This window comes from Gavialis gangeticus, unplaced genomic scaffold (genome assembly GCF_001723915.1).
Source record: "Gavialis gangeticus isolate Ggan-Ray unplaced genomic scaffold, GavGan_comp1, whole genome shotgun sequence".
Classification (NCBI taxonomy): domain Eukaryota; kingdom Metazoa; phylum Chordata; order Crocodylia; family Gavialidae; genus Gavialis; species Gavialis gangeticus.
In genome coordinates, this window is record NW_017729022.1 from 178,364,976 (window position 1) to 178,380,667 (window position 15,692).

General features: G+C 37.4%; 2 long non-coding RNA genes across 5 annotated transcripts in view; one reads left to right on the forward strand and one right to left on the reverse strand.

Moving 5' to 3' along the window:
• Positions 1–5,725, reverse strand: part of LOC109296929 — a 70,008-nt gene extending 64,283 nt beyond the window's left edge. For 2 of the 3 annotated variants that reach the window (XR_002097105.1, XR_002097106.1), the window contains exons 1-2: positions 3,568–5,724; positions 669–782 (exon numbers count right to left, since the gene is read on the reverse strand). This is a non-coding gene — a long non-coding RNA (uncharacterized LOC109296929). Of the gene's footprint in view, positions 1–668; positions 783–3,567 lie in introns of all 3 variants that reach the window. The other variant, XR_002097104.1, reaches the window with a different exon arrangement.
• LOC109296931 overlaps positions 1–7,565 on the forward strand; it is a 17,796-nt gene extending 10,231 nt beyond the window's left edge. For both annotated transcript variants that reach the window (XR_002097109.1, XR_002097107.1), the window contains one exon: positions 6,356–7,565. This is a non-coding gene — a long non-coding RNA (uncharacterized LOC109296931). The remainder of the gene's footprint in view (positions 1–6,355) is intronic.
• Positions 7,566–15,692: the final 8,127 nt, after the last annotated feature.

The window sequence follows — 15,692 nt, forward strand, 5'->3', positions numbered from 1 at the left end:
TGTGGGGGGGTTTTACAAAAAAAAAAAATACCCTTAAAAACCCTTTTTTTTTTTGGGGCCCCCCCCCCCCCCCTCAAATTGCCTGGCTTTATGCAAGAGTAGTAAAATTGGAAGACATTTCATACCACCCTGGGTATCTATGTTCTTTACATGGGGAAAAAAACATAATCCAAGGCTTAGGCAGTTCACTTTCTATTATTCTAACCTGTTTTAAAAATTATACCTGCAGTCGGTAGTTGCTCAACAGTTGCATTGACTTGAGCTAGGATAAAGAAAAAATGGCTGATTTGTCTTGACGTTGTTCTTCTGTCTTGTCCTCACATTTCACTTGAGCGCAAAATGATTTTAAAAAGTCAGATATTCAAAAAATAGACAATGTTCACATTAAATAGTAGAGCAGAAAGGCATACCTCTGCCTCTCCAGGTTAGCCATGGAGCTCTACGCTTGTGTGCTATGGCATATTACAACAGAACCTGAATGATTTTACCTATTTCCTTTAGAGAATGAACTTCAGTGTCTAATAAAATAAGTGAAATTTGTTTTCAACCAGACAGGATTAGTGATAACAAGGTTTCAGAGGAAATGAAGAGACAGTGATGTTTGTTGGAGTTTGTAGCTTTTAGAGAACAAAACATATGATTTGGATGCGCAGAGAGGAAGTCCATACCTGACAGTACCTTTCTGCCAATGAAATCCTGCCGTGACTGAGAAATGCAGGTTTTTTCACCTTTACAGCACAGTCATTAGATCAACCCAAGGAAGTGTTCATTTGTTAAAAACACTGTAATAATGTTAAGAATATAGTTTCATGCTGAAACCTTCATGTCCTACCAAATACAAAAAATCATTAGCACTAGATCTTTCACATATCATTTTATAGCAGCAATAATTACTTCCTTATTGGACTTTACCAGTCAGGTAATAACCAGCTAGAGCATTAAGCACCTTCAGTTCTGCCCTAGGCCCTTCAGTCCTTTAGCTAGTCATTATCTGATCAGCAAAACCTCCAAACAAGTCACTATTGCATAATTTTATTGGCTGTAACAATGTGGTTTTGTCTACATAAATATCTGCAGATGATAGCATATTCTACATAGCTGAGTCATACATTTATTTACATTGATGCATGTTCTAATAAGAAGTCAGTTCGAATCACTGTTGAGGAATATTGTATGCATGGAATAAATCTGCTGAATTTGACTCAAATGTGAACATAACACAGACAAATAAAATGTTTCCTTCATAGCTATACTGTGAAAACAAATAATTTAGGCAAAATTATCAGATACTTTGATCTTTCCATGAAGCAAGTGCAAACAATGTTTTAAAAGCAGACAACTAAATTTAGTAGGGCTTGAATAATTGATATGCTAGTGTGGCAGTAGATAAAAACTTATGTTTCTCATCATTCCAAACCATTTTTCCTCCAAATGAAGTTGCTTTGTTTGTGGTTAAATATTCTGAAGATGTCCACTTAACAAGTAGAAAATCGTGATGCCATTAAGAGGTTATCCTTAGTAATAAAAAGACTCAAACATGCCTAGGAATGTGATCTCTATTGCAGATAATTTTTAAGAATGTAACATGTCCCTGCTTTGTCTAGGGAAGAGTCATGTAAGTGATCCCAAGAGAAAAAATAACACGCATTTTAAAATGAAGCTATTTAAAATGTGTAACATATTTCAGTGTGTTACGTGAACCTTGCTGTTTATGTTTTTCCTTTAAAGTTTAAATTAAGCCTCCTAGGAATGGGTATGTATCTCTTGCTTCTGGTTCCATCTGAAAACAAAATACATTTTAAAATGGATATTTTACAGTATTCCAGTACAGTTTAACATGCAATAATAATTGTACTCTCTTGTTTCTCCCATCTTTAAATACAGGCTAATTTGAAATGTAAACTTTTAGCAAATAGCAGTTCCTTGTGTAGCTGAATTGCTCAAGTGACTGGCAGCAATTTCTTTTTTTTATCTTCCATGTAACATTTTTAAATACCCATCAGTGTCAAAAGAAACTGCACAGATCACTGTTGCTGTTCTAAATAAGGCAGAGCAATGTTAAGAAAAATGTCAAAAAAAATCGCAATGGATTAAAATGACATTTCTGCACCATGTCAGTGTGGATAGCAAAGCTCAGTGTTTTGCATAATTTCAAAAGGTATTCTTCATAAAACATTCAACATATAAACAGGCTGAGGGGCTTTGTTTTAAACATGTAAGATTACAATTGATGTTAGGAACAATTAATAAATTGCCAGTTAATCCTGTGTTATTATTTAAGATGTATTTTGCAGTTACAGATTATAAAAGAAAACAAAAGAAACTGAGATACATTTTCACATCCATGTGCAATCTAGAAATAAAAAAGCAGTTTCCAGTTGCCCTTTCTTGTTTTGTTTTGTTTTTTAATTCACTTTTGCATGTGCTTTCTGAACAAACTGGATTAGCTGTATTTAAAACAAGAGATAAGGAACAGATTTTTATTACTTTAAAACATTCTTCAAGGTTTACACAGTACTGTAAATACATTTATGCTTGGAACTATGTTTTCCTTTTTATTGGCACTGCATTGTAGAAGTAAAATAACCATGTAGTAACACAATTAAGGAATGAGTAGTTAATGGAGAAAATATTAAGACAGACAGCATTTACCATTTTTTTTTCTGGTCACATGTTGGGATTGCTGACTGCGAATCTGATGTTAGTTTTGCAGAAAAATCGGAAATTATGATAAAACTACTTATTTTAAATGCAAGATCCGTTCTTGCACTGCACTGAAAAAACATAATGAATATAGATAAGTAAAAAATAATGGGATTATTGTGATGATAGGATCAAGGATGATATCAGTTGAATTTGAGTGTGCACTTTTTCAAAAACAGGTACCAAAAAAAAGAATTTAGACAAATTTGCTTCTTAACCTTTAAAGATTTCCTGCCTATTCCTGTATGTCCTTTATTGCATTAATTTTTTATTTAAATTACACCATTAACTGGATATGAATTTATCAAGAATACATATATTGATTTATAAAACAGTATCATTAATTATTATAATAGCTAGATGTAGCTGATATTACAAAGCCATTTAAAGGTTTTTAATATAACTTGGACATACATAGATAGATAGACATTACGTACAAGACTACAATTTAAACTGGCTACCAGCAGTTAATGAAATCCTTGATTTATATTCTAGTTTAGAGATTGATTATATTGTTGCTTTGTAAAACTATTTATATTATGTCATTTTTCAAAGGTTGTCTCAATAAAAAAGCAAAATAAAAAAAGCATTCTATTTTCAAAGCAGATTTTGTTTTCTATATTTTAAATGCTGCTGATAATAATTTATTATGAGTTGTGAGACTTGTCATTTCCATAGAAGAGTTGGTTTTCTTGATGGCAGCTTTGTTGCAAATGCACAATTTCACATACTCATCCACTTGAAAAAAAAGGTTCTCTTTTCAATAACATTGTGTTTATTTCATAAAACATAAAATCAACAAAATGTCTTTCTGGCAGAGACTTCTCAGGCATATTTTTTAAGGTGTGGAAAAATGGGACTTACCCTAATGCTGCAAAGCAGGCAGTCACGGAGAACATTTTGATTTAAAATGCAATCTGAAGAGAAGAAGAGAAAAATAAGGAATGATATTAACAAACAACAAAATAACACTCTCCAGTTACTTCTAACATGTTAATCGATTAATTAATACATTGAAAGTTTAAATCTTTCACATTGTTCTTGAGGGGCTATGTCTCTTGACTCTTTATTTATATCACTTATTCTTGTCTGGAAACATATGTTACCGATTTATTGTAGTATTTTTACTGTTAGCCAGACAAATGTAAGGGCTAGCTGAGAAAGGTAGTTTCATCTGATGAGTTTAACAATTGCAGGGCATCCTTTAAGGTTAGCCAATAGGCTCTTTTGAAGCTATAATACTCACTATTAACCATTTTGATGCTGAAATATTTTTATTGTTGAAGTTTGGTCTTTCCTATTATGGATCTCTGTGTTTTAAATATGTATACAAGATAAAAATACAAAATATTGTTTGGAAAGAAAAATGCATGCCAAATACTTTTTTCTTATGTGTCTTAAACCATCTTGTAACATTTTCATATGATTAGACATTAATTTTTCTCAGTACAAAGTAGGACTTGGACCAGTGGGAAACATATTTTAGTGAGCAGTCATCAACTAATTCTTTACTGCATTACAAATGCAAACAAATATTCATTTCAGTTTAAGCATTCAAGTTTCTCTGATATAATTACTAACAGCCCCAAACAGTCCTGAAGCTTTTTTCCTTTCAAGAATGTAACTTATAAAATGAAAATTATTTTTTTTACTAGATGCCCCAGTAACTAACATGATGTTAAACATTAATGGTCAACTAGATTTTGTATTTTTCAAGAATATGTAATGATTAAAGGGCTTGTTCTGAAATAAAAGGTTGCGTTTCCAGCTTTGTTTCTGATCCATTTTGTACTGCAAGTAACACTAGCAGCCTTGCTTCTATACCAGAAAGCTTATGTGCTGTCACTTCAAACATGTTCATTTACTTGTCATGAGTCTCCTTCTTTAATAAATATATTCTCAGGCTCTTGAAGCTGTTTTAATGTTGAAGCTCATCGTTAACTTCTGGAAGCCAACAGGTTCCAAGTTCCTACCATTTGTGCGGGAATATTTAGTAATGTAACACCCAATCCCTGGCCACAAGAGAGTAACTGAGCCCATTATACCTACCTATGAATTCCAGCCCATGTGAGAGAACCACGTCTGGGTGTTTGGAGACACTTGTAACACCAAGGACCAAAGGGATGCATTAAAGGCAGATTTGTAACCCTCACTCTGGATTTCCTTGCTCTTGGTGGTTAACTCAGATCCTTGGTATTAGTGGGAACTACTATAGATTTATACTTTAATTTTCTTGCATTTTTATATTCAGGAAAGCACATGCTCAGAGTACTGGGTATATGCTGGGCATATAGTACCAGGATTAATGTTAATTTAAATATAATTTGTAAATAAAGCACCAAATGCTTTTAAAAAGGATTTTTGACATCATGGATCAGGACAATTTTTCCAATGGCATTTATGGACCCCTTACAAAATATCACATAATTCACAGGGAAGCTGTTTTATTTGACTGGGATGAGGACCGGGGAATGGAAAGCCATAGCTAATTTCCCAATAATAGCTCAGCTGTTATTTTTAATTATGAAAATGGCCAAATGCTTCTATTATAGATTCAAGCTATGTGGAAAACTAAAATATGCAAAAAAGGTTTAAGGTAGCAGAATGCAAAACTTGTGTCTGAAATCTTTTTTTTTTTCCCCTTTAAAATCATCAATATTTTAGATTTTTTTTCAAAATTTTATTTGTATCCAGCTGACCATATGCAATGACTTTCATCTTCAGGTGAATCCTGGACTGTTAATTTAATCTCCTGAAAATCCACTGCTAGCCCTGGAGACGTTGAGAACTAGTACCACAAGTACTAGTTAATTAAGGGACCTGAAACCGATTTTCCCCACCCCCCAACCCAGTTTTATTTAGGCAGGTGTCATTAATGTCCTGGATAGATATCAAAGACTGTGTTCCATTTAGGCTACTAAAACCTTGTGTTTATTGCTACCATTTAATTCTATATTTAAGCGAGTTTCCGGCAACCTTCTGGTTGTGCTAGAAACCTCCCTAGCACTTTTGTTATGGCTGTTGTACTTTTTTTGGGTGGGAGGGGGAGGGAGAAGGGGGAGAGGGGTAGGTCTCTCAATCACTCTATTTCTGTTTTGTCCATCACCTTGGTTTCTTTCCCCTGTTTTTGACCTGCACTTTTTCTGGATCAGACACTGGCAGGTTGAGAGGTAATAAGAACCAGATGGACATAGTGCAGAAATTGCCCAAATGGGTACGAGAATGTGGGGAGCTGTCAGGCATGGAGAGAAGCTGGAATTTTTCAGCAATAAAATGGGATTTATCACCACTCTACCACAGTCATTGCCGACAACCGTTTACCTTGACAGAAACCCCATTCCAATAGGCCACTCCAATGCAGATTTTTTTTTCCAAAGAGTGATGATTGGTATTTGTTCTAAGGCTCAAATGGCCTGCACTAAAGGTGAAGCATTAGGCCAAAGTCCTGTATTCCCTACTGAGGCAAATGAACCTGCTAAAATAAGTTCCTTCCACAATAGCTGTGTAATTGAAACCAGAAAGTGAGAGAATTTGATAAATTGCTTGACCCTGAAGGAATGTTAAGGTCATAAATTTTCATTGCATGTTTTTGCCTCTCTTTTTTTTTTTAATTTATTTTCATATATTGATTATATTTTGTATTTTTTTTCAGAATTTCAGCAAGCTTAAGCCACTGCCTGTTGGGGAAGGATGATAAAGCAACAATTAAATGGTTTAGAGAATTGTAACCAACATCCTTCCAAGATGGATCAAGGACACAAAGTATTAATGAATGGCAGTTTGCATGCATTGCATTTTAGGAACACACTGCACAAACTACTTAGAACTTGAAACGGGGATGCAATCCCAGATTATATTTTTTTAAATCATATGGTACTGCAAGAATGAAAAAGTGTTAAAAAAAAAAAAAAAGCCTGCAAATAATTTATAAACATCAACCACTCATTGCCACTCTTACCTTTTTGCTTCTATTGCCTTGTCTTTTGTTGACCTTAAACCAATGGCATTAGTCCTGAAAAATGATTATTGGCTTTATTAAACCAAATGTGCAGATTTTTTAAAATATTTTTTAAACCAAAGCATCTTACTATTAAAACATACATCCAATAAAAGAAAAGTAAAATATCAACAAGGCACACTTCTCTGTGCCTACCGCTACAAACACAAGCTAAAATAACAGACTGAGCCAGTGATTTTTATACCACAGGAGCAAAATTTCTCAGCACTGTAGTAGTTTTATTTTCACAACTGAATGAATTGTGCTATATTATAGTAACTGGGCTTTATAATCTTGCTGCTTTTTCCTGGCTTGACTATAACATTTCAGTAGCTATAATCACACTATAGCACTTCGATAAAGCACTACACTTTACATAGCCATACATACTTAACCCAACATGCAGCAAGTTAAATAATCATTAGCACAGTAACCCATTGCTATCAAAAACTTATTGGTCCTCTAAATTTTAAATTAATGGCCTGTCTTCCTAGCTGTGTGCATCTGGTTTTGAACTGCTTCAGTATGAAGTCATGGATATATTATCAGTACACGTTAGACAATTTTTATTATTGGCATTTCAAGATTAAAAAGCCACAAAAGCGAATGGTTGTTGCTGAATTGTTCTATCCCTAGACCTCTGAGTCTAAAACAAACCAGTCTGAGTGCTAATTATCAGCCGATATTTGACAAACCAACTATAGTGTTCATGTCATAAGCATAGAGTCAGGTTATCATGCCTAAAAAAAAATTCCACAAAGCTAAGCAAATGGGTGAAAAAAAGTTAAAGATGCATAAAATCTCAGCTAAAGGAGGCTGAATAATACACCCAAATTTTTTGAGAATTTAGGATGCTTTTCCCCTTTCCCCTTAAAAAGACCCTTCAACGTTTTTTTCCCCTCAAAATTCACTATTTTTTATGATGGAATAATTTTTGGTAAGTTGAAAATAGTTATATATACAGCAAATGAAGTTAGCATCAGTCCTGTTCCAATTAGAGATGAAAGAAGAAAACACTTGGAATGTAACCTAAAGATGCAAAATAAAATGACACATTAGTGTGAGAATTTTAATATGTTACTATGTAAATAGTTTACTAAAAGTTCTCAAACTACATGCCTGTCTTCCACTTTATAAATGAGAGAATATTCTAAGGTGCAAGTGATGCAGCTTAGATGTATATTTCTGACTGAGATTTTTCATGATTAAAATGTTTCTTCGTGCCTCCACTCAGGATTTTTGTTGCAGAGCTGCTTCAGACCAAAAAAGTATAAATCTCATAAGTATAAATAAAATATGAATAGAAAATGGCTTCCATCACTAATATTTTTGCAAACTAATGTTCAGCTGATGCAACTCAATTTTATTTTGCATCACATTAGTGTCATAATGGTAATGACTGGCCTTTATTCACTAACAGTTTGAGTCAGCACTTTGAGACATTTTTCAAATTAGGTCATACTGCAAATTTGTGGCTGATACAAAGGTTGATTAAGAGAGCTTCACAATTTTAAAGTGATGTTGTGTGAGGAGAATTAAGCCTTGTGCGATAGTTCCAGGAAATGTGAGCAACCATAACTAAGCAGAAATAATGTATGGGCCATAGGGGGAGAACATATTTCCACAGAGTGCTTGAAGTAATACTCATTTACAATTTAACAAAGTCCTCTTCCTGTTATGGAAGAATTGTATTATGGGTCTTGAAAACAAGCAATGAATTACAATAAGGACATAGAAAGATGTTCACTGCTCTTGTTTCACTGAAAGTCAGTTCTCCTCTTCATGTTCCTTTGATCTTGTCAATAAAGACCTTTTTTATTCCAAGAGAATTGTCTCCTGTCTTTCTGAAGTTAAAATGATCCCGTGTCACATCTAGACCATTTACCCATAATGTAACAATTCCGAGGTGAGGCTAAATTGCTATGTAAGCTAATGCTGAAAAATTATTAAGCAGGTTTTCAAAAAGTGACCTGCACTGGTCACTGGGGTCTAATTTTCAAAAACAGTTCAACTCTTATTTAGGGCAGAGGCTGAAAAAAGTGTCTGATTATCCAGAGAGCTCAGCACCTAACAGCTTCAGTTGTTCTCAGCGTTTTAGTCCAAAGAAACTAAGGAAGTAAGTTTTTCGCTGTGAGCTGTTGGGTGCTGAGTACTTTTGAGTATCCAGCCACTTCAATTTGCCTAAGGAGGAACTGAGCTCTTGTGAATTCTGTTTCATGGGATGCTGCCATTGTTGAGAGGCCAGAATTAAACCCAACATCCTGTGGCATTCATCATTTTATTTTTCTAATCCCTGTGCTGTGAATTAACAACTGGTGAGAAGCGGGCTTTTTCAGTTGGACATTGTTTGGTTTTAACTTTTTGGACCACTTGACAAAACAAGAAGAGCTATCATTAACATGGAGTGTGCTGCATCAAGGGTAGGAAGGAAACTATGGGAAAGGCTCTCATTCCAGTTGCACGGGAACAAACTCAAAGCCACGACACTGGAATGAGGGTTTACTCAGGTAAACTGAGACTGGAATCCCATAAGCAAATTTTCTATGCTTATATCAATGATGGTGATTTCAAGATTGAACCAAATTGAAATGAAAGGAAAGTGATTTTAAAAATCCAATCTGAAAGAACAATCCCCTGCTTTAGGCCTATTTTTGAAGATTAGAGAGCTGATTCACATTCGCCTTTATATTTCCTTTAGTTTCTTTAAACCAGTGTCCCTGGACTTACATTTCTGATGTGGGCAGCTGACTTTATTTCACGTTTTTGATGTGATCACCCACAGCCCTTTCCGTTCTCCATACGTTTCTGGATTCAGTCACTTTACCCACAGACCTCTCTGACAGTACAACACCTCAAATCCCTCCAAGTGGCAAAGTCTATTTTATTCCCAGTCACTTTCAATTTGCCTTTAGGGTTTCTCTAAAGGTTTTAGCGAATGTGATTTCTAAGGACCAAAACTAAAGGAGGGGGAAAGTGGCAAGCAGGCCACAAATAAGGAGGTATCATAAGCCACAAAAAGGAGTTCCTGTGAGTGGTATTTTTGAAAAGTGCCCAACTAAGGACCTACATCTCTAATAGCTGTAATTGTCCATGTTTAAATGTATGTTTATGCTTCTGTCACTATAAGCTTTTCTTCAGAGTAAAGGATAAAAAACTATTAAATCTTTAAGCAAACTCTAAACCAAAAAAAGGAGGGGAGAAGGATTTATTTGGCCTTTATCACAACAAATCTAGCTTTGGGCCTGAGCCTAGAGAACTTGTTTAATCTCCCTCAGACTCCAGTAGGTGTGTGCAAAGGTAAATGCTATTGATCAGCCATATTGCCAAGCCCAAGCATTCAAAACCCATGAATCAGCCATCAAAAAATTAAATCATGCCTGAGTGGCTTAACACAATCAGGAGAGGTTTCTAAACTAATAAATAAGTAAATATAGCTCCTAAGCCTAAGGGTGAAATTATAGCATGCTTTCAAACTCTTTTGTAATGCCAGAAGGGAAAGGAAGGTGACTGAAATTCTCACAAACACTTCAGTCCAGGAACTGTAGCTAAAAGGAAAATGGTAAATTTCACAAGACTTGGCAACTGTGCATCTTGCCCACAGTGTCTTGCTACTTCTTATTGTAAATTTCTTTGTGACTGCTAGCTCTTAAATGAGGTCTACAAGCATTTCTATCCGTGAGTGTGGAAATCACACTTGTACACAGCACCAGGACCATCTATGCACTTCTCAAATGTGGCCCCGAGTGAACAATTCACAGAGAAGAGCTTTCCCTACCTAACATAGCCGGTTTTTCCTGTTTGTAGAACATCTATGAACAGAAAACTATTTTTATCATTTTAAAAGTTGATCAGAAGACATTTCTGCCAACTTTCAATGTTATGGCTCATTTGTGACTAGCTCTTGGACTGTTCGCTAGGGATGGCATTCATCTCTAGGCCAAAGGCTCACATAAGACTCAAAACAGTGCTAATGTAGGACTTAAAAATCTACTCAGGACTCTCACACTTTATTTCTAGAGAGGGTAAAGTTCACCTAACTGTGCAGTCCAACTTCCCAGTGACTTAAATGGGAATTGGACTGGACCTTGCTTGAACTATTAGTCATTGGTCAAACAAGTCATATGGTATGGTTTCTGTTCCCTCACAGCCTAAATGGTGCCAATGTAACCCACTGTCCTCCATGTTAAGTGTCCCAATCTAGCCACTGACTCCAAGAAGACAGAAGTCTATTGCAGCTATCAACTGTTTGACTCATGCTTTTAGTGCTAGGGGTCCCAAGTTCATGCCCCATGAGGGTAGTCATTACACAAGCACTTCCAGTGAGAATACCTGAATAAGCACATTTTAAATTCCGCGTCTGCAAATAATCAGACATTAGATTTTCTGTTGGTAAAACTTACATGGATGTTCATGGAAAGGGAACACAACAGGGGCCCAAGCAGGCTCATTCTGATTTTAGTTTGTATCTAAGTATGCAAATATTTTATGGAAACATGTTTGCAGTATTCCCCGGGTTCTAATTATTTCTCCACTAGCTAGCTAGCTAAACACATACGTACATACATACACACAGATATTTCTATCTAACTATGTTAAGAAACAGGTACCCAAATCTGATAAATAAGTATATGTTGTTCTGTAGGAATCGTTCCTTAATATGCTTTGCTAGCTCTACCTTGCCTACCAAAATGTTTTTAAAATAATAATCTTAAAGACCAAAGCAAAAAGCACTCTTTCTTTGCTGCAGACTGAATTCATTTAATATTTAACAAAAAAAGATTTAGGGCCAGAGTCAGGCCTCTGGAGTCTCTGTCATGTAAAAGGAAGAGAAAATCCAAATTCTTTCAAATTCCAAATGGATTTTGCAAGGTTGGCAATTGGAAAAAGTGGCTAAACCAAGCCAACTTGATGCAAAAGTCACTGAGATTAAATTAACATGGATCTTCACTGTAACTTTCTCCCAGATTTAAGAGCAGAATTGTACCTTGGGCAAAATTCACACCTGCACAAGGCCTGTTGAGCTCAAGTAGGACTTAGTAATACAGAGGTACAGGCACTCTCTCCATTGGAGTAAATTCCTTTAGTGTCTACATTTATTTCATTTATAATCACAGAAATGTCAGGCCTGCTGTCAGGCAAGTGATAGAGAATAAATCTGATTTATTTTCACAGATGCTTACTAGGGGCTAGATTGTTCCCAACCTCTTCCCTAAGTGTGTAAAATTGAGGGAAGAGGAGCCTGTCACAAGTGCAAGCCACTTACTTTCCTGAGCAAAAGTGGTATTGCCTATTGACAGCAGTGATGAAACTATGCGCTTTTAAAGAATATGAGGAAGTAGCCATCAGTGCACCATATTTGCGTGCCAGGCAGGATGCACATTACAGCCCTGATAGAATTGCAGTAGACACATTTCCTTACACCCTCCCTGAGATACAGCATCTCCCCAAGGTCCCACAGAAACTAAATGAGTCCAGCCAGCCTACATGGGCCAGTGCTCACTGAGATGGACCAGGCCTGGAACATCACAACACCTGGAGCATCTTTTCAACCCCTGTGATGTCTTGCCTGGAAATTAGCTTAAACCACACATAAAATGAGTGATAGAATTTTTATTTAGCTAAGTGACTGGGGGTGGCCAGCTCAGTTGACTAGATGAAAGGAGCATCTAGTTAGCTAAATTTATTAATATGCACTTTTTTCAGAACAGATACAGCTACATTATGGAGGTGAAACATGACTTTTGATGATCAAGCATGCAGTGATTAAATAAGGTTAATCCTCATTTTATATGCTAATAGGATATTTATAATCTCAACTGCATATCCAATTTAGCTATTTTATTCTCTGTTGTTAAGAAAGTACTTCTTATTAGTGAAAGAGAATACCCCTATGTTCTCTGCAGATGCTGCTTTAATTGGGCTCAAATGCATTGTGTGTAATTAGTCCACTTCTTTAATATTTCATCCATAATTACACCATGAACAATGTGCTTAAATTTCATAAAGGCTGCCAGTTTAATTTTTTAAAAGAAATAATTAATTAGTGACCTTTCACATGTCCCAAATGGTTTTGATTTAAATCTAACCCCATCCATAAGTAACCACGAAGGCCCACATTTTCAAAATGGGGCCATAACCAGTTTCACACACACACTTGATTCCCAGCAGAGCTAAGCACCTGGAGCAACTCTTCTCTTCAACTGAAGTTGACAGTGCTCACTGTGTCTGAAATCTCAGATCTAATGTGTCTCAAACTGGGTACCAAACACAGTGAGCAAAAAAATCAGTGACTCCCTTTAAAAAATGTGGAATATAGTGGATGATGAAAATTTGGTATTTAATTCCAGCTCCGTATCATCTACTTAATGAATCATTTCTAGTGTTGCACTCATTTGAAAGAGGGAAATGAATTGCCCTGTGGTACAGTATTCCTACATCATATAGTTTTAGTACAGTCAATGCTTATTTGCAGTGACAGCAGGTAAGAGCAACACCTTCTGAGCAGCATTTCTCCTACCATGTATTCAGACATTCCCTAATAATTCCAACAGTGGCACAGCACCAGTGCACTGACAGGTTTTTACCAAAAGACATCAACTATACCCGTATTGCTTCCTTTCTCATGTCCTTGTGACAAGGTATTTAGCAGTATTCACAAATTCGTTTGAATTTGACATGGCCACACCATGAGCACTTCTGCTATGACCTTGACCTCTCGACCTCTGGGCTTCCAGCTGCCTACCCCAGTGTCCATGCCACTGGAGTGGGGTTGTACCAGTATTAAAAGTGCTGAGTGTGGTACAGTAGAAAAATTAACCATGCTTCTACCAACCTAAAGGACTTCCTGAAAAGTGACTTTGTGCAAAGCATCACTGTAGGGATGTGTCTGTTTTGTGACTATTTCCAGAGTGAATTTGCTCCGTTCCACAAGTTCTAACGGCACACACAGCCTGGCATCTGAAAATCAAGCTGGGTTCTTTCAGAATATCATATCATAACCCATAGCAAAGTCTGCAGGAGAAATGCTTCCCTCAGTAACACCTGTGTTAACTCCACTATCCACAAATTATGCCCCCAGTTACACCTGTGCAAACCTATTGCCTGCAGTGGCATTTCAAAGGGGTAATTGAGGATACTATATGATGACAATGCTGTTATACAGCTGGCCCTGAAACTAGAATTTAGTTAATCATTCTGCTGATGTTGTGTGAGCCAAAAACAAAAAATCCATTTCATTCTCCAAGAGCTGTGTTGGTTCAGCAAGGCTGAAATAAAATAATAAATAGTAAAAGCTCAGGGCCAGATCTTCAGCAGAAGTAAATTGAGCTACACTGATTTACACTTGCTAAGTACCCAGACCTTGCTGCTTCACTTGGATAAGCTGACAGGACTCAGCACATATAAAAGGAGCAGACTTGCCGAGCAAGAAGGGTCCGTTTTTACGCACGGTCACATTTCAGATCAGAGCTATGCTGTACAGATGTGTAATTGTTTGGCACAGCAAGTCTTCTTTCTGAGGGCTTTGTTACTTTCTGGGAAATACTTTTGGGCTGTTATCTCATGCCATCCATCTCTGTGAATGAAGAAGATAAAAACCCAGTGAGTTCCCATGAGCAGGGACAGATGGAGAGAGCTCTACCTCCCCCCTCCTTTACCTCCTTTTATGCAGAAATGCATAACATCCACCTTCTCTCATCCTCCCTGCCCTCTATAAGATGTTAGAAGCTAAGGTACAGCAGTATCTCTGAAAATTTACTGACCTTTCTGCTTTGTGAGCTTCCTCAACAGGAGCAGGGGTAGATCCAGGGAAAAGGGTGGTACAGTCTTGTCTCCCTATGATTCTTGCCCTACTCAAAAGTTATAATAAACGGCCTGTCAGGGACAACCACGTATCTATTCAGGTGGAGCAGCAGGTGAATGACTTCATGGCTCGTTATTCTCAACTTTATTCTTGCTAATCTCTTTACTTCAGAGGTGCTAACAACCCTTAATCTTCCACTAATCACCAATCACCAATATCTTCTACAGTTGTCTGTTATCTAATCCTGATAATGTTTCTCTCTTTACCTCCCCGAGCATGTCCAATGAAGGTGTGCCACTACCTAGGAACCTGTACAGGGTGGCTTTATTCCTATCAAATTCAAACCTATAACAAATGAGAGACAAGGAGGGGTAAAGGCAAGCAGAGCTATGTAGTGCAGTACAGTGGTTAGAGGGAGTTGCAAAGGTGAGGTAAAGACGTACTGGAGTGATCCTTTCCTGGGTTCCTCATTGCAAGAGATGATGGAGGCTGTCAGATGTTGAACCACTGCAACATAAAGCCAGGCATGAGTGGACCCAGAGGGTAGAGGTGCTTCAAGTGAATGAAATGAGTCTTCCCTGGTCCCCACCTGTTTATTCTGCACATCAAGGGTGAAGGGCAGTGGAGGCCATCTATGGGGCATGCTGTGGGAAGGGGGATAGATATAGCCATACCCCCAAATGCCTCATGTTTGGGAAAAGTGTTTGAGAGGTATTCTGAGGGGAAGAGCTATGAGGGGTCATGGGCACCAAGGGGCTTTTGAGGAGATGGGCCTATGGGGTAGAGAGGTACGGGTGAGGCAGGGCTGGGGCATCATGACGGTGGTGGGGCTTGAGGAGATGGGTGGTGGGGCTCATGGGGGTGAGATGGCGTATAAGGAGTTGGAAAGATGAAGGATCGTGGCTGAGGGGAGCCCAGGGGTTGTGAGGGACTACAATGAGGTTTGGCTGCTCAGAGGGGCAGGGGAGGGCTCAGTAGGGTGTGAGAGGGGTGTAAGTCATAATAGGGATGAGTCTGTGCAAGGTACAAATGGCTTAATAGGAGCAATGAGGGGGAAGAGTTGATCTCAGTGGGATGTGATGGGGATTCTGGAGTCTGATGGGGTTTTTATTAGGGCTGAGCATGGGGGATGTGTGGAATAGCAGGGGGTGCCAGCAGGTATTTGAGGTGGCAGGGGCAGTGTATAAAGGG